This window comes from Centrocercus urophasianus, unplaced genomic scaffold, assembly GCF_019232065.1.
Source record: "Centrocercus urophasianus isolate 14NV4802_14NV808 unplaced genomic scaffold, USGS_Curo_1.0 seq_11, whole genome shotgun sequence".
NCBI classification, from domain to species: domain Eukaryota; kingdom Metazoa; phylum Chordata; class Aves; order Galliformes; family Phasianidae; genus Centrocercus; species Centrocercus urophasianus.
In genome coordinates this window covers 32,555,431-32,566,041 of record NW_024884253.1, presented here as the reverse complement: position 1 = coordinate 32,566,041, position 10,611 = coordinate 32,555,431, and the positions used below count along the sequence as shown (strand labels likewise).

The following is a 10,611-nucleotide window of genomic DNA, read 5'->3' as shown; positions in this document are numbered from 1 at the left end:
GCGGCGGCCGAAGGAGACTTCGAGTTCCCGGGACGGCTCCCTCCCGCCCGCGGAACTCCGCGGCATCCGCAGCGCGCTGCCAGCCGCCCTCAGCCCCGGCCCGGCCCGGGCGCGTCAGGCATGGCTCGGCCGGGCCCTGCCCGCAAGTACGGGGCGCGCAGCGGCTCCTCTCCCGCCCGCCGCCCCCCTCCTGTCAGAGCCACCACGGGCTGCGGCGATGCCTTCCCGCCCCGAGCCGCCGCCCGGTCTCTCTTCGCTTCGTCTTGCCTCACCCAGGCCCGCCCGCCGCCGCCGCCAGCCACCCCCCCCGCGGCCCCGGCTGCGCCGCCACCGCCACACTCGCGGCGGGCTCGGTCGCTGCTGCCGAATCTCGCGCCCAGCCTCCTTCCCGAGCCACCGTTTGAATCTGCGCAGGCGGACTGCCGCCCCATTGGCTGCTGTCGCCGCACGCGACACGGGAGCGGGCGGGGCCAGGGGGAGGCGGGGCCGCGCGAATCCTCGCGCCAGCCCGAGGCGGGGGTGGGGGGAAAGGAGGAGTGGCCGTGCGGGCGCGTAACGGGGCCGCGAGGCCCCTCCTAACGCTCGCCGCTGCCGTCTGGTAGCGCCCGCCCCGCGCGGACAAGGCCAGTGCAGCCCCTGCGGGACGGCAGAGACGGTTAACCGCTCTCGAGAGGGAAAAAAAACCGTTGCGGCCTTGCGGGGCAAAATCAAGCCTCCTTCGAGCCGGAATCGAACCAGCGACCTAAGGATTCCCGCGGGCGGCGCCTCTACAGTCCTCCGCTCTACCAGCTGAGCTATCGAAGGGAACTGGCAGTGGTTGCTGTTCCGCCCCTCACAGCTTGGCGGGCTCGGCGGAACGCGGCCTGCAATCCTTATTCTTTGCAAGGAGAGAGACTGTGGGGTCGGTTATAGTCGCACTGCTTTTGGAGAGCACTTTATTATTATTAATATTAATAATAATAAATAGTGCTTTTCATGCATCACATGAGAAGCAGTTGCCACCCGAAAAAGTGAAAAGCCATGCAGTACCTCACATACTAACACACCAAGCTTGTGCACTTTGCCAACCTGTGCTCTCTCCTGGCACACATGCCCCAAACCTGTGAAAATTCTAAAGGGAGAGATCCTGACCCCACAGCATTCCCCAGGTGTGAGGTGTTGCTACAGGCCGGGACACACTTGCACAGCAGGCACTGCTTGCTTGGAGAGAATCACTCAGCAGAACAAACTCCTGCGTCCCAGAGCACGGTGTTACAACACCCCAGGGCTGACTGCTCCTGGAGGCATCTGCACCTCACAGGCCTGGCAAGAGGAGGTCGTTGAGACCTACAAAACCTCTGGTTCTTGAATATCCATCTGCTGCACAGGGCCCTGGGCGCCTCCTGCAGGAGTGGGTATGCATGAGATGGGCCAGAAACACCCTTCGTCCTCTTTCTAAAGTTGTGTAGGGCAAACCAAGTGTATAATAGTTTGGGTTTTTTTTCTTTTTTTTCCTTTTTTTTCTTTTTTTTTTTTTTTTTCTCCCCCAAGAGCAAATAAAAATGCAAGCAGCAGTGTCTGTTCCTAGAGAGGAAGCAGTGAGGTTCCCATTTCCAAGGCATCGCCTCTGCTGCTGACCAGTGATGGATCAAGGTGGGGATACAGGAGCAGCCCTTGGCAGCCCCGCGAGGAGCACAGTCTCCATACCAAGTACAAGGACACTAAAATTAATAAAGTGCCCTCCCGTTTTTTTTTCCTTCTCTGAAACACTGATGCCCTGCAGTTCCACATGCACTTGAGAAGAGAGAACTGAGAAATGCGGGTTCAATCATGCCCAGCCATCCCACTTGTTGGGTGGCTGCTCTAACCACTACCCACTTACATATTAAAAAAGGAAGCACCCCAAACATCTCACCGCATCCTCTTGTGGCTGCATTTACAGAAACATGAACTCTGCACAACCTTTAGGAGAAATGAGCGTCATCATCAGCATTAAGGCCATGGGTTGGGAGTGACTGGGCCGACAAACCATGGAGCAATCCTGCAATAATGAGTGAGGCATTCCAGGAATTGGCATTTGAAGATACTTGTCAATGGTGTTTGCTCGGTTCCTGAATGTTTATTGTGGGGCCAAATCATCAATATTTTTCCTTTATTAATTTTAGTGTGCTTTTTGCTTAGTGGTCAAAACAAATCATCAGAACAGCACATGGTTTCTTATTTCATACAACTTCGTCTCAACTTCAGAAGCAGGTTCATCTATTGAAAATTATTACACAGCTCAAGAGAGGAAAATCTTCCCAAGATGCGTTGTAGTCCATTTTTCAGATATTCCCCTACACAAAAGTCTTAAGATTCCATTTATTTCCATAATAACGCCTTATAGGTGTGGAATTTAGATGTACATCTATCCCCACATATGTGTTTGCAGACGTACAACGTCCCTCCTTTCGGGCGGGGAGGCGGCTCTGAAATAGGGCTCGTGAGAAACCTTGGCTTCCAGCGCCCCCTGCACACGCACACCAGAACCTCAGCCCTTGGCACATCCCATAATACACCTCTGGAGGAATGACAAAAAGCAAACGAGAAGCTAACATACATTACAAACGTACTCTCACCAGGATGAACTCATATCAGTGCATTCGCAGTTTGTTTGTTTGTTTGTTTGTTTGTTTGTTTGTTTGTTTTCTGATCTTTTATTTTGCAGATGGTTTTTGCTTGCTGCTTTCTCTCGGTGTTTTTTGTACAACCCACATTCACTGGGGTTTGCTTTTAGTATCCAGGGATGACAACAGCAGGCTTACTCACATCAAAGCTGTGACAAAAGCTGTAATTAAAAAAAAAAAAAAAAAAAAGGAACAAAGTTCAACTTGCCTGGAACAGGGTTTGTGTCATCAGCATCATGCAGTATGAAATGTCAACTGTTTAGAATTCATGTATGTTAAAGTCAAAGGAGCCTGAAATAAAAATATTGTTATTTAAGTACCTTCTTGTATGTTTCCATACTAACACATATGTTCTTAACTGGTAGGAAATAGATCCTAATGAAAGCATGAGCTGAGTCAAACTACTGAATTAGTAAGTGCTGACAGTCCTGTTAAATGTGTATATGTATACATAAACACCATATGTTTTGACATACAGTAGACACTCTTCTTGGAGTACATCAGTAAGCAAATATGTGTCTCACATAATATACATTTTTTAATCTTATTTGTATTATTGTCTGACAGGGTCCAATATTTTGCAGTTTCTTGTACTCATTCATGAGCAAAAAAAAAAAAAAAAGGATGGAGATGCATGTATAAGAAAGGAGATACAGAGATACAGACTGGTACTCTGTATTATGATAAAGAGCATCTCTCCCACATGCCACCATTTTAATGCACTCTGGGCTGCCACTGTGCATAAGCCATCAGGCACAGCCTCAGTAGACTCCTGGCAGGACACCTCCCAGTCTGCAATATCTGAGTCCCATTCTGCAAGAACTGCTTTACATCTTTGCTTGCCTTCATTGTCTCAAAGGAAGGGTCCATTCCAACCTAGACCTGACAAACAAGACCAAATGCTAAGACACTGTTGCAAGTTCAGGTTTGCAGTATGAACCAAAGTATAACCATCACTGCATGCTCATGGCTCGTGAGTATATCTACTTCCAGTGCCACTTTGCCTCTTTCCCACTGCCTTAGTGGAATCTCCTGACAAACCAACCCCAAACATCACCAGAACCACCTGTTGGTATTCGGATTCTGCTTGTTTTTTCTTGTTTGTTTGTTGGCTGGTTTTGCAGTGCTCCTGAAGTGCTAGCAGCAGTGGGCATCCCAATTCCAAAGATAGGACACACATACATACTCTTACCCAGATGATTTGCCAAAGTACTCAGAAAGATTCAGCAACAATCCTGTAATTCGCCCTGTTATTCATGCCTTTTTGCTAAACTTTCTGCTGAAGTGCAGAAAAATATTATATATACTTCCTACATATATATTATGCATTAATTATGCCTCTGATCAATAGCATTCCTGTAGGGTAACAGGTTGCTTTCTGTGCAATGCTGATGCCTCAAAAGAATTTCACCAACCTGCAGTGGTAAAAAGTTACCAGATTATTAGGCAATATATTAAGCTCATGTACATTACTGAGTTCATTTGTTACTGCTCCAGTTCTGTGGCAGTGTCATCTATTTCCTGGGAAAGCCTTTAATGAATAAAAAAGAATACCAGTCACTATTCTGTTTCAAAGGTTCACAGAGCTGAAATGATGGAAAGACTCTGAAGTAATGTGCAGAAGTTTGCGATTATTTGCTGCTACCCTCCACGAAATCTCATTGTGAATTCAGGCAGGCAGTTAAACATTTATCTGGATAGATAAGCAATACAAGGACACTATACCTCAGAATACACAGAGCTTAATATCACTGTCGGGCAGTTAAAAATAATCAGTGCATGATCTGTCTGTAGGCTGTTCAGAAGCTGTACCACAGAGGAACCTGAAGTCTTTAGGAAGATGAATCTCTGCACAGACAGTCAGCAAGACACACAGCTGATTTTTTGCTGTGAGAGCTTCAACCTTGGAATCCAGCATAACTTTTACAGGTTAAATCCAGGAATCAGTTTTTTGAGTTGTGAAAACAAAGAGGCTTATTTCCTCCTTAAAGTTTCCTATCTCACAAACAGCTGCTCCCAATCCCAGTGAATTTAGGCCTATAAAGCAAAAGAAACATGATTGCTAACATCAAGATGAAGGGCACTAAAAATGAGCTTACAGCTTTTTGCCAAACTGTTTTCCTTTAGTAGACTTTAATGCCTTATAATCTCAATAGTCTATAATCTTTAGAGATCTTCAGTGGCAAAAACACAAAATCAAAAGCACAGGCATCCATCAGGATTTGAGCTCAGCTACATTTTGTCTGGGTTTGGTCTCACAGCACTACTCATTCAGAAACAAAGATAATCTTGACTGCACTGGCCTTGCGGGGGCTGAGCTTGTTGCCCATGGGTAGAGAAATTCCTGGTGAAGAACAGAAGATATTTACCAAATATCAGTATCAGAGATTCTGAAGGGCAATATTCTCTTTGTGGCTGCTGAAAACAACCTGTTTTTGTCGAAATTTTCTCTTGACTGTTCCTTACATTTTCTTGAAGTGACAAGTCTTAAGGAACAACCAACCACTACTCGCAAGAATGAAGTTTTGAGTGCTTTTGACTCAATCTATTTATATTCTCTTTCAGAGAGGAGAAAAAGTGCTAATGCTTCTGCCTGCCAATTAGCCTGTGTTCTGTTAATCACAACATAGAAGAATCATATGTACTTTGTGATTTTGTGAATTTTGCTTTACTATATTGACAGGTTTATATCACTTACTCCAGTGAAAGGAGAGTGGAAATGTAAGAATTAAAGGCTACTGTATCACAAAAATATCAAGATAATTGGGTATATCTGGATGTGCTTAGAATTTATACTGTGACAGTTATGGATCATTTCAGAGCACACAAAAAAAACCAGTCTCTTGCCCATTTCCCGAACAACATACATCAGTTTCTCAAGGAGGCTGTATGAGTGCTCTAACAATTGTGAAGTGTGCTTTGGGTCAAGCTTGGGATTAAAGAAAACAATCGAACAAAACCAATCACCCTCTCAAAAAACAACAGTTTTCAAGTTCAGATTAGTAGCGGTATAGCCCTGCCAGAGACCTACACAAGAATCTGCTCAGAAAAGAAGTTATTTAACATAGAATAACTGTAGTTCTCAGAGATGATGTTACATTTCATATCTCATGAGCTGCTCTGTAGCCTTGCTTCTGGCAATCCTTATATCAAGCTATCACTAGCTTGATAAAAAAAAACTGAGGTCATGCTTATCTCATGCTTGTCTCTTGCACAGAGCATAGAATCACATAGAATCATAGAATGGCCTGGGTTGAAAAAGACCTAAAAGATCATCTAGTTTCAATCTCCCTGCCATGGGCAGGGTCACCAACCACTAGACCAGCCTGTCCAGAGCCACATCCAGACTTACACTATACAGGCAAACATTAGTTTGTAGTGGTTAAAAGTGGAACGACCTTGTATCAGTCAAATAGGGAAAAAAGCACTCCCAATTTTACACTCATACGTTACCTGTGATCTTGCCATCAAACATTCCCTGTAAAAAAAAATCACAGTGCTTCAAGATCAGATTACAACATCAGTCTTAATTGACAGACCTTACTAATCTCTCAATTGCCACTTGTTTATTTTGGTGATCAGGGAGGGACAATTTTACTAGTTATGGTCAGTTTGTTTAGGAAAAAAAAATTATTCTTTGACACGCATGCAACTTTGAAGATTGAAGAGTCCCTTGGAAGTCACTTGTTAATCAGGTATTAGCAGTACAGATTTTCCCATGCTGTTTTTGTATTATGCCTTAGAAAGTCATCTCTATGAATTCAGAAGTTAATTCATCCTTAGATCAAGGACCAAGACCAGAGGTAGCGAAGAGCTAAGTATTAGTGTTTAGCTTTCTCCATTGTACCATGCCTTGAATTTTTTTCTTTTGAAAGAAGAAGGTATTCTTTACTATTATTTTCCTCATCTCTCCTGCAACAATAACTACTGTTCTCAGCATTTCTCTAGGGAAGTCTTATTTTAAGAAAGACATAGAGGCTGGGGGAACAGTAGTTAGTATTCCTGTAAGCACAGTGTTCAGGCGTAGGACTCGGAGATGTACTGAGCACTGCTTTAGCAGATTTGAGCATGTGAATAGTTATGAAATAACTCCTTTTCATACACCAAAGTTTTAAGTTATGCCTTTGTCCTCTTTTCTGTCTTTGGCTTCTCTCTTACTGCCACAAACCATTATGGTGTGGCAACAGCTGGCTAGGCCTCAACCCTTACCTTCCACTAGGTAGAAAATGGTTTATTTGGCAGCTTCAGCTCCTAGGAGAACAGAAAGGTGGACATCAAGGAAATCACCGGATTTGGATTCAAAGCTAATCACTCTGCAGATGAAACAACAGGGAACACCGCTGCCCCACAGAACTACTAGTGACTTTTAGAACCACTGACATCTTCAGATAGTATCTTCCTTCTCCAAAAATGCACTCACAAGCCCTCTGCTCCCTCAGGAACATCCCTTCGTTCCTTCCTGTCCCATATGCACAGATCATCAAGCTGAACAAGATTTTAATTTCTGACAGTTTGTGTGAAATTGGATGATTATCACTGTGTCTCTAAAAGCGGCGGTACTAACTGAAGACAGTAAGAACTGGAAAATCTCTGATAAAAATGGTTCAGTATTTAGAGTGTTCAAATGAATGTTGAAAAACAAACAAGCATGACACTAGAACTCAGAAAAATTCTCAGTCTGCACAAATGCATAGGAGAAAAAAAAGGAAGTTCAGGATTAGGAGGTAACATGGTAAAAGGACAAATTATCTCTCTATATAAGAATGTAATTATCCAGAAGAAGCTTCATTTGAAATAAGATCTCGTATACTGGGTTGACAGAAGAGCATATAAAATCAGATCTTATTCTGAAAGCTGCTTGAACTTCAGCTCAAAGGGTTATAGGAGGTGGCTTCAAACCTTTCACACAGCCAAGCCATGCATACAATTGGTTGTTAAAAGCCACAACATTACCTCCCAAACCCTCTTCTAATTTCTGTCTGTTTCCTTGTACCTACCATCTTTCTTTCCTTTCTTTCTTTCTTTCCCTTTTTTCTTTTTTTCTTTTTTTTTTTTTTTTTTGATGTATGCAAGTTTCCAGCCTGCACAGACCTGCAACAGAATCTGCAGGACTGCTTTAGAAGTAAAATTAGATTAGCTACCAGCAAGACAGTCCGCTAAAAATATTTCCAGAAGAAAACAAAATTAGGTAGTCTTAAAGAAAAACAGAGGTGGATAAAGACCAAATACAATTTGTGCAGCTATGCCATAATCATCAAATTAATGCCTTAAAGTAACAGAACAGAGAATAATGGTCTCTTCTGAAGCCTCTGTCAGTTACTGCAACAGAAGTTATGCTCACATTGAAGCCTAATGTCTTTGAAAATTTAAATAAACATTCAGAATCACCCAGCATCCTCAGTTTAAGGGCTGCCATGAAAATAACATTTCCTATTTTATTATGTTTGCCCACGACGTCAGAGGTGGCTGTTGGCGGTATGGCAGCAGAGGCTGAGCCTTCCCACCAACATTCCATTCCATTTTGCTGCTGTGTGACAGATGGCAGCAGAGGGGCAGTCTGACAAAATGGCGTCTGACGTGGAAGTGCGTATGGAGCACGGGTGTGTGGTGGAATTCCCCCATGCAGAAAGAGTGGCACCCACTGACATTCACTGGTGCTCGCTGAATGTTCATGAAGACTGGAAAGTGAACACGAGTGCAGTAAGAAGGTGGGTGATGCATTTCAGCAGTAGCAACAGCAGATCACCTCCTCTGGTGCAGAATTTTACTAGCACAGCATGCAGTCTCTCATACATCAAAACCATGCAAAAATGCATAGCTGACTGCATTGAAAAATAGCATTTTGTAGCTGAACATTTGTTCTATCAAATAGCGTTACTGTAATCTTTGTAGCTGTTGTAGTCTCCATGGAAATTAATAAATAGCAATTGGCTGACAGGTCAGGCCCAAAGGATTTTAGTAAACAGGGTTACATCAGGCTGGCAGCCAGTCACTAGTGGGGTTCCTCAGAGCTCCACTTTAGGGCCAGTTCTCTTTAATTTTTTCTTAAATGACATCAATGTAGGACTAGAAGATGTTTTGAGCAAGTTTGTTGATGGTACTAAATTAGGAGGAGCTGCTGACTCCACCAAGGGTGGAGAGGCCATACAGAGACCTAGACAAGTTAGAGAGCTGGGCCATCAGCAACCACATGAAGTTTAACAAGACCAAGAAGGGGCAACCCTTCCTATGCATACAGACTGGGGAATGCAATGCCGGAGAGCAGTCCCATTGAAAGGGATTTAGGGGTCTTGGTAGACAGCAAGTTGTACGTGAGTTTACCCGGGCAGCCAAGAAGGCCAATCATATCCAGAGTGCATCAAATATGGCACTGATAACCAGTTGAGGAAAGGGATTGTCCCCCTCTGCATTGTATTGGTGTGGCCTCACCTCAAGTACTGTCTGCAGGTGGGCACCACAGCACGAAGAGAATACAAAACTACTAGAGAGTGTCCAAAGGAGAGTTATGAAAGTGGTGAAGGGTCTAGAGGGGAAGATGTACAAGGTGCAGCTGAAATCCCTTGGTTTGTTCAGCCCAGATTAAAGGAGACTGAATGGAGGCCTCATGGTGGCTGCAGCTCCTCACGGAGAGCAGAGGGGCAGTGCTGAGTTATGCTCCCTGTGACAGTGTCAAGACCTGAGGGAAGAACCTGAAACTTCAGTAAGGAAGGTTCAGGTTGAGTAGCAGGAAAAGGTTCTTCAGAAGGTGGTCATGCACTGCAACAGGCTCTTCAGGGCAGTGGTCACAGCCCCAAGCTGCCAGAGTTCGAGAAGCAGTTGGCCAATGCTCTCAGATACATGGTCTGATTTTTGAGTCGTCCTGTGTGGAGCCAGGAGTTGGACTCGATGATCCTTATAGGTCCCTCCCACTTCTGGACATTCTATGATTCTAGGAGGCATTACTTTCTAAGCTATCTGTTTAATTCAAATACCAGCTCTGACTGCCAGGTTTCCATAATGTCACCACGTCTGTTATGGATTCAAGTGTTATTACTTTTCTTCACCTATCATTAAAAATTAAATATTCAAAACATCACAAGTCAGTAGAAGCCAAATATATTCCAGCCTTAAAAAAAAGACTCTACATCACAAGGCAACAGTTTGTATCAACTTTTTCAGTCAAAATATGTTTGAAATGACTCTTCATGGTACCCAGAACACCTTCATGACACTCTACACCTGCTGATGAACATCCAAGATTAATTCTTATCCTGATCCTATGGAAAAAAATCAGTTGTGAGGGTCTTGTTCTGGCAATCAGATCAAGTTTTGCAGCTAGATTTTTATATTAGATTTGCTGTATAAATATAGGAGGCTGAAGGAGGAGGAGAAAAAAATGAATAGCTGTAATCTAACAAAGACATATACTGATAAACAAAATTAATAAAAGAAAAACGAAAACATTTAAAACATTCTTGATTGCTTCATACAATACGGTTTGAGTTTAGATTATAAATTCTGCATTAAAAAAAGATGAATAACTGTCTAGTTTTGCAGTAGGCATTTAAGCCTTTAAAATACAAATCTTTTAAAGGATAATTACCAATTTTTCATGATACAACACACAATCATAATTAGCGTAGTACATTTAAATCCATCGCTTTAAAGAACATCTCAATGCTATCTCATTTTGAATTTAGGTCTCTCAGTAAATAAAGGAAGGAGCAGCACAAGTTTCACAGATGGATTATAAGACTTCTTTGTAGGCTCAAAAGATAAAATTACAGCCAATTTTTGAAATTAAATAGCATAAGAGATGAAAAAGAGATGAAATGAAAAAGCACAGAGATAATTTAAGTAGCTGTCAATGTGTTGTTCTTAAGTACTGCCAAATTTTGAAAGGCCTGCTTCTTCCAAATTTTACTATTCACACTGATATACTAAATGCATGTCTTTAAATTTTGGTTTGAGATGTATTTTAAACAAA

General features: G+C 43.1%; 1 non-coding gene across 1 annotated transcript; it reads right to left on the bottom strand.

Moving 5' to 3' along the window:
• Window positions 1-714: 714 nt before the first annotated feature.
• Window positions 715-804, bottom strand: TRNAY-GUA. Its single transcript is given in 2 exon segments — window positions 715-750; window positions 768-804. It is a non-coding gene; the product is annotated as a tRNA-Tyr (tRNA).
• Window positions 805-10,611: the final 9,807 nt, after the last annotated feature.